Genomic DNA, 23,639 nt, shown 5'->3' on the forward strand with positions numbered 1-23,639 from the left:
TGAATGTTAGATGGGGTGCTGAAGTCTACACTGCAAACTTACTTAGAACAGCGGCGCCGTGGCTTTCTTAATGTGAATAAATGGATGTGGGTCTCTGTACCCCTTCTGCTTTCGCATGTTTTCCTCTGGATTCCAAGTTGATGAAGCTCCCAAAAGCCTCAAGGCGGCAAAAAGCCAGGCAGCTCCCTCATTACCTTCCATTTACCAGCATCTGCAGCTATAGGCTGGTGAGAACGGAATGGAAACATGGAAAATATTCCTTATTGTCATTTTTTCCCCCATCATTTATGAACATGAACCAACCAACCAGCAATAATATTGTAATTGTTTTTGCTTCAGTAGTTTTTAAATGAGTCGTTTTATGTTTGTTTCTGATCATTTTGCTGTATTTGTTGTTGATTTCAACTATTCATTTAAACCAACTGCTAAAGGTATTTTTTAGGGACCAAGGATAATCCAGTTAACTGAAACTAAGAAAATAATGAAAACTGTAATTTAGGAAACATTGTTGTTAACTGGAATTAATAATCATGGATTGTGTTTATGAAGGAATTCATTCATGAACACAATCAGTTTATGTGAGCTGTCGGCAAGTAACGGCACCTAGTCTGCAATATGGCGGCAGCAAACATTGGGAGAAAATACCAGTCAGTTGTTGTTCAACAATAATTGAATACATAATAAAACTAATCTATAAGGAATAACCCCAACAGTATTGTAACCCTGGAAGAGACGAGTGTTGCAAATTAGCAATGATGCAGGATTGCATAGATTGACTTGATCTATGTTTGCTGTGTTTGTCATCATCAAATAAGTAATAATATGAAAAATCTAAAGTTTCAATTTGCATGTTTATAAGACCAATAAAGCTAAAGAGCTTTGTTGGTCTTTAGCTTCAGATGACACAAACGTCAAGGTGAGGCTCGTAAATTGAAACTGTCGGTTCTACTTTATTGACGACTGAGGGTTCTCCCCTCTTTAATTAGGACAGCTTGTTAATTCAAGCTTGTTAGGGAGTAGGCAGATTATGTGTTGGATGTTGTTAAAATATCCAACAACTTTATCACCAAGGGCCAATCCATAATTCACCCTCTGCTCATGTGTGACTAAGAGGGCTTTATTTTGGAGCAGCCTTAACGGGGTAAAGTCATGTGGAAAAAGGTCCGCTGCACTGCGCCGCACCCGACTCTTTCTGTCCCGCCAAGTGGAAGACTTAAGAAGTGTAAAAGCTGCCTTTTGGAGAGGCCAGAGTGGACTGAGGGGAGCGGCTCTTGGCGGATGAGGAGAGGTCACATGACGCGGGGGCCGTGTGCGGTGGGAGCAATTTCTCGACCTTCTAACTGTGGCTGAGGCGATGCTGTTCATCTTTGGGAGGCTACCCGTGTCAGGTGCAGTGCCTCGGCTCCGGTGGGGTGGGGGCTCGTCCGGGGGGATCCGTTGTGCACTTCGAAGAGTCCATGCTGGTGAAGGAGGAAGACAAAATAAAGACAACAAACACACACACACACACACACACACCTGCGAGATGTCCCTGGACCAGAGCTGCTCGCTCACTCAGCTTTACTTTACAGTTTCTGTTGTGGGACCCCGGGGCCCGACCACTCCACTCCGGCTCCATCTAACTCCTGAACTCCCTCCCCTGTCAATTTTTTTTTTTCAACCTAATTTTTTATCCTCTTGCTTCTCTGCCAGCCCCCCCATCACATCCATCACTGGACTCCAGCATCCATCTGTTTTCTTCCCACTCTACTCCTAGCTTGTTATTCTTCTTCTTTTAGCTTCTCCAAATGTTTTCGCTGCCTGCTGACCAACGTATCAAACTCTCCTCTTTCAATTACTGAGATGGGAAGAAGAAAGTTGAGCAGGCATGAATAAAACACCAAAAGCTACCGTATAACCTTATGTTCTTAGCTCCCATGCTGGATGCTTCTTCCTCAGCTAATTCCCCTGATAGATTTCAGATATTTTACAGCAAATCTGCAACAGAAGCTTGAAGAAACGCGTTCCACGCCTTTCGGGCATTTTTTTCTGTTCACTTTCACCTGATTTGAGTGCATGTGCTAGCCAGGATGCAATAGCATCCTGGCCCTCGTCCCGCCACTTGCATATTCATCCGGTCTAGGTGCTAATTTGTGTGTTTCATGGCTGTTCTCACAAGCTTGTTTGCACGCCCCGCTCCACCTGGGCTTGTTTTGGCGTCCTGTCAAAGCCCAGGCCTGGCGAAACAAACAGCGTCTGTGAAGAAAAATACCCATGCATGTTTAATTACAACAGGATGCTCTCTCTGTCTCGTTTTCTCCACAGACCTCGCCTCTGAGACAAGGGGCCTTCTTGTGACCCGGCGTTATTGTCGCCTTTTTTCAAGTATGGCAAGGAGGGATAGAAAGAAGGTATTAATATTTAAAGCGCTTGCTGCAGTACAGCTGCACACACACACTCTCTCTCTCTCTCTGACACACATACATGCATAAAATCAAACAAAGGCAAATATAAGCACATCTTTTCTGAACTAAAAAAATTAAACATCCGTTATTGAAATATTAAAATCTTTTTTGTTCTTTTACATGGTTTGGTTATACAAACACCGAAAAGCTGCATTTTAAGCTTAGAATGTGCACAAGAAAAAAATATTTGACACTTGTGATTTTAAAATGGCTATTGTAATTTTCATTTGCAAATTCTACTAAAAAGAAATTCTGTCGGTATTGTTCATGAACAATTTTAAATGGGAATCTCTTTTGGGGGCATTAATATATATCTAAACCTTAAACTTTTAGCAAACAAGCTGCTTTTTGTAGTGACATTAAAGCTGCAGTATGTAACATTAGGATTTTTACGTATTTGTTAAAACTGTTTTGTCCTGAGAGGATTATGTGAATTCTCTACCTTTAGCCTGTGGTCCTACTGCCATCTGCAGAAATGCACCAATCCCCATCAGAAACAACCAATCCGAGGGTCTTAGGGGTGTCAATCATCCGCATATATACACCACTCACACCAGCTACAGCTGGTTTACCACAATGAAGCCGACTGTGAATGCTCAGGTTAGTTAGCATGGCCACTGATGATGGTGGACAATCAGTTTTTCTGTAATGGTACTGCAATTTTTTTCTTCACCGTTAGCACATTAAGGGATTAATATCAACAGTTGGGTTGATATCTTTCCAAACTACATCCACAGATGTATGAAGCCTGATTTTCGCTGGGCTAAATCAGATCCATGAGGTTAGCGTGGCCAAACATAATTACATAATTTCAACAACCACCCCGATATTTTATGCACCACACACCTCTGAAACTTTATAAGAATCTGGCCTACGGAGGGAACAAGCCGCACAGAGTGCAAGTGCTGAAAAAATTGTCGGCCTGAGCTCATCCACATATTTTCCGCATGAAAACATCTTGTCTTTATTTTTTATTTTTTTGCTATGACAGTAATTGGAATTGTATAAACCTGAACCTGAATGTACATGTGTCAAACATAAAGCAATAAGGATCAGAATGAGACGGGTCACAGAGATGAGACACTGTTGGCCTTGTTTTGTTGCTACGATGCTAGCAGTTAGCATGGCAACATGGAGATAGTTCAAATTATATTTTAGTACTATAAACAACTGTTTTATTCAGGTGTGATGAGGTGTAGAAATACCACTTATCGTATCAGCCTGGATGTTTTCGGTGTGAGTGGATACCTCGACTCGCCTGTGAGATTTTCTGGCTGCTTCTCCAAACTGAGATCACTCTGACTGCTGCTCACTGCATGGAAGAACCTGACTGCCCACAACCATTCCTCTCAACTCTACTGCACAAAATACAACCTTCAGGCTCCAAAACTTCCTCAGTGTTGGTTTCAGGAATGTAGTTTTCCTGCTTAATAACCCCCACTGAAACATTTATCCTCCTGCAACATACAGAGACGTCAACAGCCATGTTGGTTTGTCTGTTTTGTTGAATTTTGAGGCAAACCGGTGAAACAGTTCACCACATTTGCATGGAAGCCTCATGTTGTCAAGCGTTGTGTTAAGAAAGTGGGTCTAGGCAGCATTACAGTAGCTGCTTGTGGTAAACAGCCAGACTGTCAAAGCTAACAGCAAGAGGCCGTCCTTTAACCTGGCAGAATAACATATGGAGTCGTAGGGGGTCTACAGTTCCCCCCTAGGTTTTGTACTGTTAGCGCAGCCTTTGTCAAGGTTGCATATTTTAGGTAGAGTTATTTATGATCATCTTTGTTAATTTTAGCTTGAAATATGGTGCGTTTTGGTAATATTTTAACACCTAAACTTGAAGAAAATTAAACTTCTTCCTAATTTTTTGCCTTCAAAGCCTCATAATCGGTAAAACGAGACGTCTCATGGACTCGCTCTCTTAGGGGAGTGAATTTTAAGCAACATAAACTCACAGTACTCAGCAGTATGAAAACAGCCACTGCGAGGCAAAACAATGGACTCATCACACAGAAGTGGAGAAGGCGGGAGTCTTGTTTTCTCGCAGGCCTGACCTCTTTTTTTCCCCGAAGTGTCACATTATACGCAACGCGTCTCCTTTGCATACAAAAGGTCAGAAAGATAAATCAAAATCTGCAAACCTGACTGGCCTGATTCATCATGGCGGGCCGGGTCAAAGTGTTGGCTGTAATCAGAATTTACCCTCAGACTGAAGATGAATCGTCTTTGTTCTCTAAGTGTTCCTGTGGAACGGGACGATCCGGCGCTACACGCAAACACGCCTCTAATTAAGTTGGTCGGTGAAGTCCCTGTTTTTTTCTTCTGGAGGCTGAGTTTCATTGTTACTATTTTTCACACTTTTCGCGTGAGGGAAGAGACTAATTTACCCCTCGAGGTCCCGGCGATGTTTATCGGCTTTGTGACACTTGTTCTGGTTAGATAATCCGCGATGATGCAATTCTCTGAAATGAAACACTCTCCCAGCTAGTAGAATTCCAGTTTGGATCTGGGCCTGTGAGGGATTTAGCTCCCCGTCTCAGTGTTCCCAGCAGCCCCCTCCTCTGCCAGCCTCCCTGCTGAGACATTAATTAAGGCTCCTTTTAGGTCCGTTTTCAGCAGTTGCCCCTGTAACACTCTCGCTCAGTTAAAACCTGCTCGTGCAGGTGGCCCCGATGATCTCACAACAAGCTCCTTAATTAACTTGAAGTTGTAACAAATAGCTACACATTTGTCTCTGTGTTTTCCCCTTTCTGCCTCCCTTTGTTTCCCTCTCTCCGAGCGTCTTCTATTGAACGTATGAAATTAAAATACCTAAAAGAAGAAGGTTATTTTTCTTTCAACCCCGCGACTCTCCTCTGCTTGAACGTTCTGTCTTTCTCGCTCGGTAGCCTGTCATCTCTCGCGGAGGATGATCACGAGAACAGGCAGAGGTTGAGGAAGGAGTGGAGCGCTGCCATCGAAACAGGCATCACACCTCTCCCACACGCCACTAATTAGACTTAATTATTAATACACTTTGATTTTTTGCCTTGCTTCCCCACCATCAGGTGCCAAAGTATATTTTGCATGTTTCTATAAATGAAAGGAGTGAGGTTAATTGATTGATACTGAAGGGTATTTTTTTTCCTCCTCTCTCTCTTACCTTGCAAGTTAAATCAAAGGCAATGCCAGTTTAATTGATGGCATGAGAGTCAGTTTAGAAATTATTAAAGGTAAAGTTGAAAGGAGGATGGTATTTAGTAGCAAAGTTATTTTAAAACTAAGTAAAGAATTTTTGTATAACTTCATTTAGATAAATCTATCAATCTATATATCTGACTGTCTGTCTCTAATTTTAAATAAGTAAAGAAGATTGTATAATTTCATAGACAGCTAAATATGTAGATGACGTTGGTCCTACATTCATCCAATCACTGTCTACACCCATTTTCTGCAGAGCTGCTTAACATGCTCATTTTGATGAAACCATTCCATTGATTTCAACATGGCTTTTTTTTGTTGTTTTTTTTTTCAAGTACAAAGGTTCCTGCCAGAACCTTTGTTTTCGCATGTTTCTAGTACACTTGTAAATTTGATGCACAACCAACATCCGCTAACAGCAATCATGGATGACGAAGCTGCCTCTATTGGCTCACTGGGGGTGAATCACAACGTGATTGGACGCTGGAAAAAACTATTATTCTATTCAAGTTGTGCTAAAAACTAGCTAGCCTGTCAGTGAAGCTATTCAAGCCTAAAATAGCTTCTCAATGCTAAACATGTAGCAGCAGGACATACGTCCCCGAGGCTAATGTCACAGTTCACATTTCTAAAGGATTGGTTCATGGAGTTCCATGAACGATCCGGGTTCCTACAGTTTACCAATCTGATTGTTGAAGAACCTACATAACAGATTAGAAATAATAAATCTAATCAGAAATCTGTTTGTTGAGCTTATATAGCTTCAAGAATTTAGCAGCAAAAAGAGTTTTTGAACTGAAAGTATTTTGTCGATATATTTGCTTAAAATTAAATTAATTGCGATTAATTACAGACCCGGCAAAAAACTAATAGAGTACCGCCACTACTTAATTTACTAATTAACCTTGAATTAAAATGAAGACTCTAATTACAATATGTAATATCATTTTTAATTGTGGTAATTTTATGTGACTGTTCAGGGATCGTATGGACAATGAATACCATATGACACTTCAGATAGAAACTAGCTTAAGCTAAATCTGATGCAATCTTTTATTAATGCTTTTTAGCATGTTGTCACTATTAAATAAACCAATACACTAATCTTATCATCTCCATTTGCTATGTTTTAAAAGATGAATTAAAAATGCTTGTGGGATTAATGAACAGATCAGAAATCATACAAATATGTGGACACACTTCGCAAAAATATCAAAACCATTCAAATTAAGGGGGGAAAAAAAGCCACCAAGTTTGAGAAAATGCAGAGTCTTAATGTTCTTTGGTGACTGAACTTTTATTTAAACACTTCATCACTGTTCCCAGCCTGCATTGAAAAGCGCCTAAGTGACTCACCCATTAAATTGCTCTGACTTTGCTGCTGATCCCATGCTATTCCCACTTTGGGTGGTGAGGATGGGGCGGAGGCTCGCCTTAGACCCCCAAACTCATCACATGGACCAGTGCTAATACCCCTGGACCCGCTGCCTCCTCGTGCGCGGCTTTGGCGCCTCGGAAATAGAATCATCTCTCCTCGCTACCAAACAAATAAATCCTTCCTCCCGTTCTGTTTTGATATGTAATGCATCAGTGTTTCACTCTTCTGAGATCTTGTTATGTGGCAAATCAGCGATGTGTCTCTCTGTGGCCACGCTTCATCTGTCAAACCGGATTTCTCCACCTCAAAATAATGATCCTCTGCTGCACCGAGGGCCCTGCTGAAGCGTCTGCTTACTTAAGATGGCTTTGCACCGCCTCTGTGCGTCGGGTAACACCTGGCCCCCAAGAGGCGCCTGCAGTGGGTTACTACTGGAGAGGCCCCTGACAGAAATGGGGAGGCAAACAAGCACAGCATCAAGTGGCAGAGGGGTTTGGATGTGTAAGTAAAGCTGTGGTCGTTGTCAGTGGATCTCCACCAATGATAGATGCCGTAAAGATGTATACCATACTTACCAGAGGTGGGGTGTGCCAACAATCATAAAGAAGGGTGCCATGTCTCCTCTGGAGAGCCATTTTCCATGGTATTGAGTAAGTCAATGGTACAACTGCAGTATACTCCCTAAATACAGTGTGGCGTCTCTGATAGCTTTGAAAGGTCATCTGTATGTTATCTAACTTATCTCTAGAACCCATCCCATGATGCTTCGCGTTCTTATGTGCTGGGGCAGAGAAAATATAGATGTAATTGTGGTGAAGAGTTAACTTTTATTTTGTGGAATAATCTCATCATGGCTGAACCTTCATCGTCTGAAGATGAGAAGAATGACCTGGAGCATTAGCGTTAGGTTACATCTACTAGCATACTAAGATGCTTCATTAACACTAGCTATGAAGAGCTCAAACAGCTTTCGGGCGTATCAGTGTTTGCAAAGCACATTTTTTTGTCAAAAGAAGAAAAAACAAAATAAAAAACCAAAACTCATCTACCTGAAACCAAAGAGTTTTTGTTAGAAGATGCATTTTGCCACCATGCACTGCATGCAAATACAATTTAATGTGATACTGGTCTGCTGTTTGAGATGCTTTAAAATCAGATGAAAGTGTTTCTTAAAGGACAATTTTCTAATGTACATTAGGAATGACTGGGTTTCCTTATACTGGAGCAGGTTTGGTTTTGTACTGGTATACTGGTTGGTTTTATCCGTCAAACCACGAGCTGCTAATGATGTGAAGCTTGGAATAGCTTCAAGAACTCTCTTTAATGAGTCTGAACTGCATTTCTAATTCAAACTCTAATTTAATTCAATCAAACTTTAAATGGTTGATTACACACTAGGCACATTTCCTAAAAACACAAACTTCTATTGAAATAATAAAATATGAGCATTTCCATACTTTTTTGCAATTAAAACTGGACTGCATTATTCTTTAAATGTAGACATTTAAAAAGTCAACTTTAAATGTCTACATTGACTGCAGATTATTTAAAATCCAATTTGTGATCATTGAAACAAATAGTACTTTTCTGAAAACAAAACAAAAGTGTTGCCAGAATTTCCTGTTGTCTCTTTCTCGTGAACACAGTGTGCTGCATCAGCTCATCTAGTGAACAAAATTCATCTTTGCACATCTACTGTTTCTACAAAATAGGCCGGCCTATTATGGTTTCATGCGAGTTCATGAAACAAAAGATGTAGTGCAGATCAGCGAAGGGAGCGTCTTTATTTTTATTTTTTTTAACCATCTTAAAAATGTCGGCCTCCATACAAAAGCGACTGCATCTCCTCCCAAACTGCCTGCACTGTGCTGTCTGCTGCTCTGTGAACAGCTCTTTGCCGTTCAGAGAACAAGCTGCTGCGAGGTCGGGTGTGAGGGCAGGTGAAAACAGTTGGTGCTGTAGTCTTGAGAAAGAGCTTGCCCCCGATACCTGGCCTGTTCTTCATTGTACTGTCAGACCCAGAGAGGAACCCTCCCCTGTGGCCGACCGAGACCTGTACAGCCTACCTCCCGCCCTGTTATCTGTCGTAATTGAGTGGGGCTTTGAGATTGCGCGCGCGTGTGTGTGTGTGTGTTTTTTTTTTTTCCTTTAACGGTCAGTGCTTTCCCAAGATGGAATCCTAAACAATCAGAACAGTGCGCAAAGTAAGGTACTTTAAACCCAGACAAGAAGCTAACTGAGTCTGAATGGACAGTGTTATGGGTTTTCCAGGCACATGGTGCCGTGTTATAGCAGAATCAAGTACCAGTAGCTGCGTTTCCATTACAAATGTGCACAAAGTTTGTCAATATTACGCTAGGTGTCAAAATAACACAATTTTGCCATAGATGTGTTTCCATTAAATAAGAAACGCAACTAAAGTCACATGTGAATAAATTTGTCCATACAATAAGTCATTAAAAAACATGCAGCACCTTTGTCCTCCACCTACTTACGGTCGTCGTCGTCTTCTTCATGGTAACATCCAGCTGTTGGTCATGTGACTAGGGCGATGTGATAAAAGTGTTTCTATTGTGATTTTGCTAAATAAACCCAGTTTGATACCTCATGATAGCGGCAAAACTTTTAATGAAAAACATTTTTTTAAGTTGAAGTGTTTACATTAAACTTTTTTTTTTTTCAAAATGTCAAATTGCTCCAATTATATGATTCAATTATTAGGATTCCATATATATGGTCAATGGTAACAAAGACATCATTAACTTCAGTTGTTATAAAATGTTATATATGTAAAATATAACTTGAAACAAATTTTACTAAATATATTAACGCCTTGAATTTGGCCCTCCTGCACTTTTTGAAACTCCGTCTACAGGAAGTCATCACATCTCTCCTCCATTAGCCCTTTAGCAACCTTTTGACCAGCTTTGCACTGAGAAGTTGCTCAGACATTGAGCTCAGCAGATGCACAGCACTGCCAGGTGTTTACTAATTGCTGCTGGCTAGTCTGAAGGAGCTAAGTTGGGAGTCGTTGGGGAGGAACGCCGTCCTCAAAGGCGGGGCTAGGTCCAACCAGGCGTTTTGCACAGCTGAGCGGTTGCCATGGGAGATTAAAGGATTTCTCAAACATGTATAAACGAATCAAATCAACACTCCAAGTATATTTCTAATGAAGGAACAACATTAACACGTGATCTAAAGCTCAAAAAAGTAAATTTTTACATAATGCCGCCTCTTCAAATGCGATCAGCCTTGCCTGGAGGCGACGCTTCTTTAGCTCCTTCTCTCTGCTCTTCTTATTCCCATTTCTGTCCTTTCAGAAGTAAATTAAAGTGATGATGGGGCTTCATTAAAGAGGTAAATAAAAAGGGTTAGAGCCACAGCCCCTGAGTCTCATCTGTGTTGCTAATTGGCGCAGCGTGTGGGTTTGATGTGGTCGGGCGTGTGACCTGGGAGGCCCGCCAGCGCACCCCGTCCCTCCTGCCTCTCCGCTCTCCCGCCGTCCCCGCTGCGGCTCTCTGCGTGCTTGTTGGGTTTGCTAAATCAAGTTCTTCTTTCTCTTTCTCTCTCTCTCTCATTTTAATTACTTCATCCACTCGGATGTAAATCAAAAAAAAAAAAAGTATATTCCTACAAGCAAACACCTTTGGGCTCATTAATCAAAGTGTCATAAGATGTACTTCACTACGGGATAATTAATTTCCTGATATCCTCCAGTCATCGTGGAATGCCCTTAAAATACTTGACATTTAGCCCTCGATACGGAGCTAACAGACTTCACAAGCTTTCAGCCGATTGTAGTACAGGACAAAAATATCAACTTAGAAAATCCTCCGTTTGTTTTCATGAGGAGATCAGACTAGCTGCAGCACTGCTTCATTAAAATACCCCATCCCTTTTTGTATCAAAGGTCAATATTTTATACTTTTTTTTTTTTTCTTTGGTGTTGATATCTAAATTTTCAATGACACTTGGTGATAAGCTATCTAGGTTTAGCAATCCAAGCTTCTTGCGTTTGAATTTCTTCAAATACCGGTACTAGATGATTAATACTTTACAGTGTGCTGAAAAAAATCCTTCATCTGCATTTAAAAATAATATTGAGTGACATCCCACTCTTAACTAAACTCTTCTGGGAAGGGTGTAGTAAATTTTATTTTTGTTGTTGTACAAGCTCTGAGAGTGTATTTGAGAATATTTGTGATGTTTTTCAAGGTTATATTAATGAGGTCAGACACTGATGTTGGATGAGAGGGACTGGCTTGCAGTCTCCTTTTCCGTTTATCCTAAAAGTGTATCATCTGACTTTGCGTGAGTCAGAAAAACATTACCCTTGACGTTCAGCCATGTCTTTAATGACCTTCTTTAGTGTGCTGGTGAACAGTCGTGTTCATAACAAACTGAAATTATGAATTAAACTAAACTTATTGCCAACATGATGATCTGTCATAGACCACAAATAGATTTGCTGAGTTTCTGGACGTGCTCTAGCTAGGCATAGTTAATCCACCTGTGGCCAGTGAAGGGATCGGGACATCTAAATTCAACGTTCAACACTGTGAGAGATTTTATGAGATACAAAAAATAGATAAAACAAATAAATAAAATTGAAAAAAAAAATCATTTTCAATTGCAGCTACAGGAACTTAAACTAAATGTGGTGAATACTATATGCTTAACTAGAACTGTTTGATAAAATACTTTTTATACAAATCGCTTTATGAAATTACAAATGAACGGCAAACTGGTATGTGGGTGAACTTTTTGATAACTGAACCAAAACACACAGAATTCTGCAGCACATCTACATGCTGAGGTTGTAAAGTTGAGCTAGCATAACTGACCTACTTCCCTCTCCCTCACTACTTTTTTTAAAATTTAAACTTTTCCCTGATTTAAGAAATGAGATAGTTTTCTAGTTGTCATACTGTTGACATTATGACCAAAGCTTTTTCTCTCATAAATACCATTTGGATATTTAAGATTATGCCGGTTGTCAACTTGATCGCTAAAACCAATCGTCAGCAATTTTTTTTTTTTGGGATGAAAAGTTGATCCAAATGGAATAAAATTCATGTTTCATACGTAAATTCTTCAGTAAGTGTAAAGTAAGCATGTTTAGTTTAGCTGGATGATGTGGGCGGGGCCTATGAGCAGAGGAGTGAAAGTTCTAGACGGATTATATGGGGAAATCAGTTCAGTCTTTGATTTCTCTCTCTTTATTTTATACCCTCAATGTTTCATTACCAACTCTTGGATGTGTTTTTTCTTCTTCTTCTTCTTTTTGCTGTTCTTTTTCATGGATCATGGTGTGGTTTAACCTGCAGAGAACCACATTGATCTCTCAGTATAATGTCCATTTAGACATACAATAATAATAAAACACCTTAAAGTGTAGAGTAAACTTGTAAATTAGTAGAGGTCAGGATTTTTATTGACAAGTTTGACTTTAGTGTTTTTGGATAATGTCCCCCCAGCATTTATTTACAACAATAACTCTTGGAGGCCTAAATGTCGCTTCTCAGTGGTTTCCTCTGGGATTGGCAGCATGTGCAATGTCAACTGACCTTTTTGCGAATCTGGCTAATGGCTTTTAAGTAAGCTCAGGTCTCCCTCCAGAGACGGCACCTTTAAAAAGGTTGTAAATAAAGCCTTGTCCCCAACAATTAGTCTACCATTAACATGCCCTTACAGGATGTAGTGCTGCTTTCAGTATCCGAGGAAAACAAATAGTGAAATTTTCCCTGCACTTTTTTTTTTTGTTTTTTTTTTTTTTTGATGGCTCTGTGGTAAACCTTTTGGAAGGAAAGGCGTTTATCTCCTCATGGTGTTGTAAATGCACTAACTCCAGTGCTTTTTTTTTTTTTTTTCCAGTCCCACACCAAGGCAGATATCTTACTGTGAACTTAACGATTCAGCACTCACGCATCAAACTGAGAGGCAGGAGAGAACATTGGAATATTTGATTTTTCTCATCATGCAACTGAGCATAAATAACACTTTGGAAAATGTCCAATAAGTGATTTTCTCACTTGCCGTGAACAAAGATATGTAAATTATTTGGTGCTCAAGAAAAAAAAAAAAAAGAAGAAAGTCTTTCATTTTCAGACTTAAATTAAAGCCGAAACTGGTTCTGTGTTGCACTATCAGCTTTGCCACAGCAAGATCTGCTTTTACTGTATGAGACTCATTACATTCGGAAGCCCATGGCATTATTATTTTATACAGCCCTGCAGCTCACATCAACAGCTCTTTTAGTTTAACTCATCCTCAGCACTAACTAAGAAGCAATATTGTGACATTTTATACAAGCCAATATATTAAGAAGCTATACAACTTAGTTGAGAAATTCCCTGCAAAAGCAAGCAGGCCTCTGCATGTCTTTTTATGGCTAATGTAGCTTGGCTAATCATTTACCCCTTTTACCCAATAACAAGCATTTTTAAAATAGGTTGTGAGCTCAAAATTAGCCTAAACAAAGATTATTAAAGTCCAGTTTTGTCAAACCTAATCACTTTTCATTCAAAACAGTTTTTTTATTTTTAAAGGGGCAATGTTATGTTATGTTCTTCCCTCATAGCTTCCAGCAAACAGAGCAGCCATCACCGCAATTCTCCCTCTCAGCTTCTTCAGACTAGCTAGCAGCAGTTAGCAAACACCTGGTGGAACTGTCCATCAGCAGAGCTGATTATAGAAGCTGCTGCTCAGTAAAATGCTGGTTAAAACATTGTTAAAGGGTTAATAGAGGAGCCATGTTGTGATGACTTCTTGAAGGCGTATTTTTAGAAAGAGCAGGAGTTTTTAAACTTGCCACTTTAAAGCAATTTCAGAAGTTCCTTCAACATAAACCTGCTACACCATCTGGCACTCCTTTGTTGGAGTTGGTGGTCATGGTTTGTGTACTGAAATGTTTGTCTTCCTACTCCCTTCAGACTGTGCATTCCTACCTGCTCATTTCTCTGACTTCAGCACATTGGAAATTCCATTACAACAAAATGCCCAAAAAGTATGACGACCTAATCCGGTCTGAGCCGGTACTCGACAGACTCCTGGGCACAATGCCAATTTGTTGCTATTGCTCTCACCCATGCTGTCAGACTTCCTGGGCAAACCATCTTAGAAATCTTCACTTTTTGAACTCAAATTTGAACTGGAGGCATTGCTATCACCACTAATGTCTTGTATGTATATTATTTTGTTGCTTTGATGGATGGAGAGGCAGATTACCCCAGAGGAGAAACAGATTACTCCAGAGAGGCTCTAGACCTCTTCTGTGTTTTCTGAGCCTTGAGCCCACTGGTTTTCTGTCATACTTTTCATATTTTTATATCTCTGGCATAGAGATGCCTGGAAGTATTACGACTTACAATCAAGAACACAATTGAAAAGGAAAAGTAGCAAAAAATTATGTCATATGCTCATATATATTAAATATGTTATTCCTAATTCATGTCTTTATGTCATGTTGAAGCAAAATAAATCTGTCTCTCTTTGCTCCTTCATAGCACCTGCTTTCCAACTGTTTCCATTCTCTGTTTTTTTTTTTTCCTGCTCTCTGACTCTTGCCTTGTTTTCAGCTGTTTTGACTTTGCAGCAGTGCTGGTCAAATAGACGGGGTGTCTGTTTCAGGGCAGGTTGTGACTTGTTTACTGTGTATTTGGTCATTCTTTGGCATCCCACACACTGTCTGAAACCCCATAAATGTTTGCTGCTAGTCAGTAAATGTCAGCATCAGTAAAATAGACATTTAGGCTACCCAGATACACCTCCTACTCACTGTAGGAAAAAAAAAAAAAAGGAAGCTAAACAGCTTCCATATAGCTCAGTGTGTGCAACGTTGGTAGGTCTTCGCAGGTTGTGTATGTTTTTTATTTCCTTTCTAAAACTAATGCCTAACATTTGTCTCTGCTTGCCCTTTTTTATTTAGAGTATTTAGAGAAAATAATATATATTTTCAAAAATATTGAACTTTTGCATGATATTCAAATTGCTGGAGCTTCAACTGTAACATGAAGCTGCAGGTCGAGTACATCGGAGGTGGAATTAAATCTAGCACCTACAATCTTAAGTATTACAACATTAGCTGTTGTTTATGAACTATTTTATGCTTTGGTTCTTTTAGAAGTAAACATGTTTCTCTGGTTGAATTTAAATGTTGGCACTTGTAATCTGCTATCTTAGTCTTAGAAACAGAGGTGGTAGATCTCAAGAAGTTTTTTTTTTTTTTAATCTGGTAATTTAAAGGTTATTGTTTTGATTATCACTATATCTTTTGCCAGAGCAAAAGGTTGCATTGATAATGTTGTGTTTATACATGTGATGACAGTAAATAGAATCCGACGGACCAACAGAACCTGGTTACCAAAAGAACCAAAGAAGTTCACTTCAGATCAAGTGATGTGAATCTTTAGCCACTTTACCATCAATTCTATTACGAACCAGAAAGGTGTCATTAATATTTAAATTCATAATTAACTCACAATTCTGCATTATTTACTATTACTACTTTTAACTTTGTTTTAATGTTACTCTTCATATGATCTGTTTAGTTGTGACACATAAACATTCTCCTTCTATTCACCAGGCACTTATTTAATTAATCTATTGAAATTAACGTGTTGAATTGCTTTCCGTTATTTTGATGTTAGAGTTAAGTAAAAATTCATGGAGCAGTTACAACTGAACTGAATCATATTCTTTGAAATCCAGTTTGTGATTGCTGGTACCTTTACTGTTTTTGTATGAGGTGTTTTTTTAAATAAAATAAAATAAAAATACTAAAATGTCCCCTCATGTAAATTTATTCATTCAAACCTCATATCTTCTATAGATGTGAAGATGTGAGATTTTATACGAATGCATCTTTATGCGTCTATATATTTTGGATTTGATTTGCTGAATTAAATTTTCTTTTCCAAGCGTTTGATCTTTCTTTAAGATCTCCACCATCGTACAATGAAAAGAAATATTTACTAAAGCAATCCACAGTAAATCCTTGGCTTGGGGCCGCATCACCAGGTTTGTCACCATATGGTGTGAGCCTGCTCAGACCCCCACCCACCTCCACCCCTCCAGTCATCCACCTAAACTGTGCTGTCAAGCTGCAGCCTCTTAAAACACAAGACACAAACCCGCTGATTAACATTTTCAGGCTGCGGCACCGAAAATTAGGCCTTGGCTTTATGTACGAAATCTGTTTCTCTTAAATGATTCATGCGCTCCAATATGTTAAGACTGGGAATTATACTTCTGATATTTATTTCATGCCATCATGCCCTTGGAAACAAATAGAAGTTTATGCTGAGGATGAAATATTAAAATCAGATCTGTAAAATAAATAAGTAGAAAGACCAGTATACATATTTACAAGAGACATGGTGTGATAGTTGGAAAATAAATGAGGGGCTCATCTAGCATACTAAGAAAATGATGTACAATGAGGCAAAAAGTGCTTTGGGATATTTTGCCGAAATAATTTATGAGGCTAAATAAATCATTTATTCAGCCAAGCTTAGACTATTTATCTAAAATGAATGCACTCTGCATCGGTTTTCATAGCTCAGCATTTAAAAGAGGCTTTTTAAACGAGGAACTGAGGAATAACTGATTCTGAACTGGAGAACGCAGACAATATCGATGAGGTGTTGGAACAGCCGGAGCCACTGTGAAAACTCATTTATTCATGCATTCAGTGAGACGATCCTAACCTGCTTTGACCCGCCTTGTCTTTAAACCGTCGCTTCTCTGCCATTTGTGCATTTTACAGCGACGCTCCACACGCTAGGTAGCATCGCTGACACCAAACATTGAGCCGAGTCGAGTTGAAGTCCTGATTTTTTTATTTTTTTATTTTTTTTTTAACGGAACCCAATTAAAGGGAATCGGGTCAACTCCGTCTGATTTCATTTCAAGTGCTTTCAAGAAACTGCGTCTAAAATATACAACAGCAGACGGTTAAACATGCTAACTATTGGTGGGGGGAGGGGATGAGCGTGCTAGTGATGAATAGCGCTGAAGCATTAGCTAATGTGCTAGTTAATGGGGATATACCGAATCGCTGCACTTCTGACAAATAAAAGCGTTTGAACCATTTAATCCATTTTGCTTTACTGCATCGCACATATCAAAAGGCTGTTTTTGAAAAGTGCTCCGTTTTATAACTGGAGGGTACGCTTTTTACCCCCTCCACTTCCCTCCATCCCAGCCCTTGCCTCCGCCGCCGCCAACACCCACCCACCCCACCACCCCTCCACACCTTTTTTCTGAAGAAAGCTAGGTGTTAACACTACAGAAGCAAAAGGAGTAAGAAGAAATCCTGCAGGTACCCTGTGGGTATCTTTCAAATTAATCGTCTGGCTGGTCTGTCTTATGTGCCGTTTTGAAACATTAACAAGACCTTTGAGAGCCGGGAGAGAGAGAGAGAGTGGGAGAGAGGGAGCAGGACATGGCATGACGGTCTTTAATGTTTTATTGAACAGATACAAATTATTTTGGCTCACGGTTTTGGTGTGAGACAGTCAGAAGGCGAGCCAGGGCACGCCATGGGCACTGCGAGGGGACGGCAGAGGAGGCGTCTGAAGCTGAAAACCACACATTCACATCATTTATTTATTTCTGTTCTGCTGGAAAACAACGCCACAATGCGGTTTCAGATAACACTGAATATAGTTGTGCATGTGGATGTCTGTGTAGGGGAGGTGTGTGTGGGGGGGCGTGCATGCGTGTGTGTGTGTGTGTGTGTGTGTGTGTGTGTGCATGAAACAGCATTGGCCCCGATATGAATCTCATCTTGGAAAAAGAGCATGTAAATGTAGCTGAACGCTTGTTCGGGAGAAAAGCTCAGGAAGTGATGTCATGAGTCATTTGCTTTTGGAGGATTTTCCAGAACGGAATAGAAAATGTTTCTCATGATAACTTGCCTAATGTCATGTCATATAAATGTCAGGAGACAGGATTGCGATTGCCTTAGGCTTCTTCCCCACAGACTAGCCAGCAGCAGTTAGCAAACACCTGGTGGAGCTGTGCGTCTGCTGAGCTCATCATACCAGCTGCTTCCAACACTACTAAGAGCCATAGTAGAGGACATAATGGAGGAACACTATTGTGACAGCGTGCTCTTAAAGAGACAGAGGCCAATTTTAAGACAGAGGAGGCATCCTCTGCTATAATGCAAAGTCAGATTTCTTAGGGGGGTTTTTTTATATGTACAGCACTTTCTTAAGGGAAATTATATGATTACTTGATTTTGCAAAAAAAAAAAAAAAGTCCAGAAAATACACAATATTGCCATTTTTGTAAAATTTACAAAAAATGTTTGCCAAATTTGACAGCGTGAGTTTTTGATATTTGAATATTAAAGCCATCAAACATAACTGCAAATCCTAAAAGTAACTTCATGGATTCTGGCTTTATATTTCCTCAGGCCTGCCATTCTCAAGAAGAAATGGCTGAAAGTCATTAAAAAAGACAGTATTTTTTCAATTATTGTGATCATTAAGCCAGATATATCCTCTTCATCTGATCAGTAGGGTGTCGAGTTTTAAAAATTCTCCATGACTCATAAAGGATTTGTTGCACCTTTTTTCCAATCAAGTTGTATTCCCAGGATCCCCCCGAAACAAGACTGCTTTCAGATTTTAAAAAGCAGAAAACTAATGAATAAATTTTTAAAAAATCTATGAATTACTAAACAACATCAAATACTAAACATAAAGCTTTTCAAAACACAAGAGTTTGTAAGTCTTTGACCAACATGATGTGATGTAAACACTGTGGGAGAAAAGATTTGACTTCTTTTCTTAAATGAGTAAAAAAATGTATTACTTTAGAGAATTCCTGATTAAGTAAGTAATGGAATCATGAAATATTTATAAAAACACCAAAGTGTTGAACGAAAAGGTTGTTTCCAGCCGTCCACTGGGTGTAATCAACAGTGAGGGTGTTTTGATCTGGATTTTTTATTTTTTTTTTCCAATGAAACTGTTCAAAGTCAGTTAAAAGTCCCAGTATGACACCAAATAAAAGCCAGTAAAAAGAATGGCATGTATATTCTTTTTTTTTTTAAACTGAAGATCTACTTACTAAAACTATATGCATCAATCTAAGATTGAAATGTGCATTGTGATTATTCTTGTCTTTTTTTTTTTGGACACAGATTTTGTCCTCAGATCAGCCTCAACATGCTGCATCAACACACATGAACCCGTTTAAGAAAGCTTCTATAATGTTCCCAACGCCTGAAACACACTTTTCATGATTATTTGTCTTAAAACATATTTTTGATGTGACAGAATAATCCACAGTTTTTATATTTGGAAAAATCATATAAGTGAGCAAAAGGTAGGTTTTATTCTTCGTTTTGTTTTGACTCGTTGCCTCGTTGCTGCCGTTTCGGTTGATACAGAGCCGACAAAAAACTGAGGGGAAATGTTGCCGCCTTGCTTTAAAAATGTATCGTTTTGATTTTGACATAACATTTGTTGAGTATTGCCTCAGCTAAAGGTGGTTTGCAGCCAACAGATTCTGTCTCACTGTGAACAGAACTGAAATGGATGAACACTTAGATTTACTATAGAATACAGATTAGCTCAACAGACTAATGCCAACAAAGCAATTTTAAATCCATCCTCATGAAAATTTGTGATTTTAGTTTTTTAAGTAATTGCACAAAACACACTTGCACACTTTGCTGTGGGTGCAGCTAAAAAAAAAAAAATACAGTTTTAAAATCACCATAGTTGACTTCAGTGATGGACTCCTATACACTCTTAAAATTAGCAACCTGAACATGAATATACTACAATTAAGAAAACACAATGGATAGTTTAGAGTACAGATTGTGTAATAAAGAATATATCTTTAACCAGAAAACAGGAATTGTTGTTCTTCTCCTCAGGATAAATTAAAGGGCCACTTAACTCCTGCATCTGACCCTTGACCTTTGCTTTCATTCCAGTCTTGTTCTCTCTGTGGATTCCTCTAGTCCAGTTTACTGTTCTGCCTCACTGCTTACATTTCTGTTGTTGTTTCATGTTATCAACGTGTGAACGCATGGATCTATTATTTCATGTGGCTCAAACTTTAAAGGGAATCATTTTAAACGAGTCATAATAGGTTCATCGACTATACAAAACCTGCTTCTTATACTTTTTAGGACTTTGTGAATTTTATGCAAATTATGCTGTTTATTATTTATTATTATTTGCATGACATCGTGACCAGGAGGTTTTTGAAAAGACTTGTTTTCCAGGCACCAACAAAGGTTAACCTATTGCGTTGACAGCTGGATTAATGGGTGAGGGCAGCTGGCTCTAGAATCCATACACTCAAACGGAAGTACAAAAAATTTGCAAAGCATAAATTTTACATTATAATTCCCATTTAACTTAAAAAACTAAAATTTGGCGACTGCTGTGTTGTATCTTGGGAAATATTGAGGTTTATCTTTTAGAAATGAACCCAAAAGCAAACATTTCAAACAGCTGGAACATTTTTTTCTGAATGTCCAGAGTAAAGGACACGACCCTGACTTTGGACCAGATGCTTTGTTATGGATCAACTACTGACCGACCGGTTGACTGGCACTGCCTCCCAGGCAAAGTAAATTCATAAAACAGTTTTTTTATATCTGCAGATATATAATTCTCCAGATTCTCATTATAACTCATAAATAACTTCACCGTGTATCATTTTTGCACAAAGTCGAAGGTAAAATAAGAGCCGATAACGCGACAAAGCGTCTTCTAGAAGAAAATGACAGAGAACCACCACCTCTACTCCTCTTGCTGTCCTCTGAGTGCAGTCGCTATTTATGCATGATTAACAGACCTGCTAATTCAATTAGTGTAACAAGTCATGGTTCTTTCCCTTACACTCAATTGTTTTTAAAGTGCTAATGATGCATTTACATTGTTAATGTAAGATACTTTATCATGTTCAACATCTGAATGATTCCTCCAGGACTGAGAGCAGTCTGTTCCCATTACTGCTGTTGGATAACCCACTCACTAGAGGTGCCACAGAGTCATTACTCACCGCCATCATTTACCTGCTAATGTGTGTTAGCTGGGAGCAAGGAAATGAAATTCTACCCAGTTTGTGAGAGGTTACACGTGTTCACGCTGTCGTTCTTCACGTGATAATGTGTGCCAGTTAGATGACAAAACCTGGTTTCTTTCACATCCAGCATCACCAGTAATACAACTGGAACAGAGGATGACTCTCTAAATGATGCGTTCAGGTGTAGAAGTAGTGATGGCAAAAAGAGAAATGGAGTTGTATTCCCAGTCAGGATAAAGTGCAAAACTGAAACAAAAAAATGTAAGCCTGTTATTGAAGAAAACGTTTCTTTTACATATGTGGATGAACATAAAATCAAAATTTTCTTAATACCTCTTTTGAAAGTTATAACTCTTTGCTGTAGTGTTAGAGCCGTGTTTGCAGTTTTAACATTTCTTCTAGATGAACAGAATTCATTTTATTGTAAATTATCTTCAGATAATATAATTTGGCTTTTTTTTTCACTATTACCTCAAAATGAAACCCAGTGATCTCAAGAAGCAAAGTGGCCCATGCCATCCCACTACCGCCATCATAAATAGGGACTTTCTTTATCTGCGAGTGTCATCTTTATCTAGGGATGGAAAAGAAGCAAAAAAGCTAATTACAGGGGAGTGGCTGCAGCTGGGGAAAGGAGCAGGTAGGAAGTGATTAACAGCTGGGAGGGGAGTGGGTAGGTATTAATTATCCCTATTCATTTCTGATTGTTTTGTTTTTTGTTGATAATTCATTGGATGTATAAACCCCGATTTTTTTTTATTTATTTTTTTTTTTTAATAACAAACCAAGAGCAGCAATGCATCACCAAACTGACTTCTGAGTAGAAATCCTGAAGAAAGGCCACATCTAAGGTGAAGTTTGAATGATCAGATACTGTCATGGTTGTTCCAGGTTTATGCTGCAGTGTAGCATGGAAGAATGGGCCAACTTTTCTTTTAGATTTGATGATGCACATGCCATGTGCTTTCAGGTTGAGCTTTGTGGGGCTCACTGTGAAAGCGGAATAGTTCACTGGTCATGAAAGTTTCATCTTCTGCCATAAAGAAAGACAGCAAAGTAGCCATTAGACAGACTCGTTTAATAAAGAAGGAGTGAAAATAGTCAAGCGAGGCCTGAAAGAGAAAATTAAACTTCACTCTACGTGGTGGCAGGAAAACCTTGAACCATAGTTTCTATGTGTGATTGGCACAGATATATATTATTGAGTATGGAGCACTCTAAAGTCCATTTGAAAGTTCTGAAGTAGTAATGGTCCTGTTAAATGAATTGGTAGCATGGTCTAACATACCAGGGACTTCAGGAAAAAGAATTGGAGAAGATATGATCAAAGACACAGTAATTCAGATAGTTGGACTTGATATGAAAAGATTAAGGACACAAACGATTGACTGTTTAGCTTTTGCTTCCAGGTATTTTCATTTGGATCTGATAGGAAATTTAGAGGGCAGCATCATCTGTAACAGGAGTCTAAGTTACCTGACAATCACCCACCGAATACAGCATTTGTTTCTCTGTTTCTGTTAACACATCTACATACCACCTTATCAGTAGAGTGTCTAAATGGTGCAATTCTCTTGCCATGCCACTAGTTGGAGCTACATTCTTTGGAAGCTCTGCTTAAAAGCCGCCACAGTTGCGAAACATTTGAGATGGCAGAGAACACATTTTTCTATTCCTTCGAGCCAAGCTTTCCACCTCACATAGCTGCCAGGATGTGAGTGGAGGAGTCACTCAGATCCTTCAGACTAGCCAGCAGCAATTAGCAAACACCTGACGGGTCTGTGCATCTGCTGAGCTTATAATAAGAGCTACTTCTCAGTCCAGTACTCTGAAGGATGGTTGATGTGCTGATGACGTGTCTCTTTAAGCAGCTTCTTTAAGAGACAGAACCCCAATTTCAGGGTTTTAAATTGCAAAGTAAATTTTCTTTCAAGTTATATTTGACATATATAGTATTTTCAATACTGTCCCTAATTGTAACTTGATTGTACTCTAAAGTGGCACCATGTGGCTGGAAAACACATAATACTGTCCCTTTAAAACGTGTCAGACTCAAAGATGTTGGCGACTTTGTTTCTCATCTGTTTAGGAATTTCTGTAGACTGAGCATCATGTGTTGCCAGGCAGTTTCTATGTAAGTGATTTCTTAATTCCACACATCAGATAGTAGTAACCAGGCATGGACGTACTTGGTACCTAGTGCCGTATTTGCACAGAGACCCAGGGTAATGTAGAACTCTGGAACAAATTGAAGAGACCCCTACACTGAAACTGATTGAAAACCTCCTGGTTATTCCACCAGATATTGATTTCTGAACTCTCCCTCAGTTAAAACATTAGAAACAATGAATAAATGAAACTAAATGAATATGATAAAAAAATATGATATGTTTTCTTTACATCATTTGAGGTCTAAAAGCTTTTTAGTTATTTTGAACATTTCTCTTTTTCTGCTAATAATGACAAAATTGTTGCTTTACATTTCAGAGACATGTTGTTAGTTTATAAGAATGTTTATTTTACTCAAACATACACCTATAAAAAGTAAATTCAGACAAACTGATCATTTTAAGTGGTCT

The 23,639-nt window shown here is 39.0% G+C and overlaps 1 long non-coding RNA gene across 2 annotated transcripts in view; it reads left to right on the top strand.

Annotated features, from left to right (window-relative positions):
• The window catches only part of LOC122838165, a 162,653-nt gene that overhangs the window by 69,792 nt on the left and 69,222 nt on the right, over positions 1 to 23,639 (top strand). For both annotated transcript variants that reach the window (XR_006371847.1, XR_006371848.1), the window contains exon 3: positions 2,305 to 2,390. This is a non-coding gene — a long non-coding RNA (uncharacterized LOC122838165). The remainder of the gene's footprint in view (positions 1 to 2,304; positions 2,391 to 23,639) is intronic.

Source organism: Gambusia affinis, linkage group LG10, assembly GCF_019740435.1.
Source record: "Gambusia affinis linkage group LG10, SWU_Gaff_1.0, whole genome shotgun sequence".
Lineage (NCBI taxonomy): Eukaryota > Metazoa > Chordata > Actinopteri > Cyprinodontiformes > Poeciliidae > Gambusia > Gambusia affinis.